The sequence below is a fragment of the Trichechus manatus genome, unplaced genomic scaffold (genome assembly GCF_000243295.1).
Source record: "Trichechus manatus latirostris isolate Lorelei unplaced genomic scaffold, TriManLat1.0 scaffold00256, whole genome shotgun sequence".
Classification (NCBI taxonomy): Eukaryota; Metazoa; Chordata; class Mammalia; order Sirenia; family Trichechidae; genus Trichechus; species Trichechus manatus.
In genome coordinates this window covers 823,360-825,747 of record NW_004444192.1, presented here as the reverse complement: position 1 = coordinate 825,747, position 2,388 = coordinate 823,360, and positions in this window count along the sequence as shown.

Below are 2,388 nucleotides of genomic sequence, written 5' to 3'. Positions count from 1 at the left end.
AGCTCAGGTGCCCAGGTAGATAGCCACCAAGTGTGTGGTGTAGGCTCTCACTTACAGTCCTAGACAGGCATGGGTGATTGGTGTAGGCACAGGCATCTGGCTGCAGCAGGGGGGCACACTCTGAGCAAGGCACGGGGCTGACAGCCGCCCCAGAGTGTCCAGGAGGAAGGCGTGTCCCTGTTCCCTAGAGCATGTAGGTGAGTGGGTTTTGCAGCCAAACTATGAGCACCTAATGCTGTTGGCTGTAAGGACTGGGGGGCACCTCTTATTCATGGGCTCCTATCGTAGGTGGCTAGGGTGGCGTGGGTGAAGCCACCAGTCCTCAGGCCCCTGATGTGGGTAGGTAAAGACCCTGCTTAATGGGCAGTGTCAAATGTCAAGAACCTGCCACTTCACACCTGAAACAACTGAAGTTAGAGTTCTGGTATATACCCTGTTGTACTACGGTAATGAGGGCCTACGCTGTTAAAATGGGCCCACACAAATCTATGCAGGGGGAAAGGCACTCAAAGTCCATGGATCCCTTATGCCTAGGCCTAGGCAAAGGAGCTGTGCCTACCCTGGGTTCCTGGCTTAGGGGAGTCGGCAGTTTATTTTTTCCCGTTTGTTAATTTGTTCACTTTCCAAGGCAGGGAGAATGGCTCTGGGCGTGTGACGGATCCTACTTCTGGCCCAGGGGACTGGGCAATTGCTGAAGCTGGTCCGGGACCCAGTGCAGAGCAGGAAGCATGGAGGTCAGTGGGAGAGATATTTTTCCCTAAGGGGGCTATTTTTGATCCGCGCAGAAAGCCACATGCAATTACTTATCTTTCACCGATGACGGCTGCTTCTAACTGGTTCTGGGTGGCCATGTAGACTCTTTGGCGCTGGGTCTCTCCTGGTGTGGAAAACACACCTCCCGAGGACCGCCGCTTGCCTGCCTCACCACTCACCCCCGAGCTGCTCAGGCCTGAAGGGCTCAGGCTCTCACTGGGTTGGGTCTGGCAACTCCTCACTGCTTCCGAACTGTCTCTCCCTCCCCCTGCCACTCAGTCTGGTTCCCCAACTCTGCCTTTGTTGTTCAGGGCTCCCAGATTGCCATATATAATCAAATCACTTGTTTTGGGGGGTCTTTGTTGTAAGAGGGTCCATCTGAAGCATCTGACTACTCCGCCATCTTGGCCCTGCCTCCTGTGGTATTTCTGTTACAGCCAAAAAAATACCCATTGCTGTCCCATTGATTCCAACTCATAGCGACCCTTTAGGACAGAGTAGAACTGCCCCATATGGTTTCCAAGGAGCACCTGGTAGATTTGAACTGCCACCATTTTGGTTAGCAGCCATAGCTCTTAACCACTATGCCAACAGGGTTTCCTTTGTTATAGCAGCACTAGATAATTAAGACAACTCCCGAGTGATACTAATATGGGATTTGGCAAAGCAGGTAAGGCAGGACCAGGAAAAGGAAAGTACACTAAGTTCTTGTCTTATTCAGGGGAAATAATCTTAATTCTAATATTGATAAAAAACACATTTAAATATGTATGTTAAAAGTTTAAAAACCAGTTAACACTGGTTGTTTCTGGGAAGGAAATTAAGATGTTGGAGAACAGGGGTGGGACAAAGTCTTTCTTGTGTAGAACCCTCTGTATCTGTTGAATTTCATACTCTGTGTATCTATTGTGGTTAAGAGCTACAGCTGCTAACCAAAAGGTCGGCTGTTCGAATCCACCAGGCGCTCCTTGGAAACCGTATAGGGCAGTTCTACTCTGTCCTATAGCGTTGCTATGAGTCAGAATCAACTCAATGGCAACAAGTTAGGTTTTGGTTTTTTTGGATTTTTTTTGTATTTAGAAAAGAAACAAATAATTTAGATAAAAAATTTAAAATACCCAGTATAAGAAAAGAAATCGGGTATATAACTTTCTAATCAAATTAAAAGTAATCCAATAAAAAGTAGGAAAGAGAGAAAAATAGTAAAGCATGGTTTGGAAAAGAAAAAAAAATTAGGATGGCTAAAAATTGTAAACATACCAGTAATTGTAATCAATGTGAATGAGTCAAATGCCCTATTTTAGGAATATGCTCTATATTTGTCTTTTTTAATTGTTTTCTCATTTATAACCAATAAGGAAAAAAATGCATACGCCCTTTACTTTTTAAAATAATAAAAGTCAGCTCATATAATCTAATTCAACGAAGAGCTAGGTAAGTAAATATTAGATCAAGAAAAATCTGCAATGCATAGAGCCAGTGCAAAGTGTATTGCTATGTACACAAAACTCAGAATAGTTGTTTCCTGAAAGCAAAATCCTAGATAAAGCCGCTGGAGCCTTAGAATTACATTGATTGCCAGGGCAAGTTTATCATGATTTATTAATAGGAAGAAAACAGGCTTCAAAGTTATAT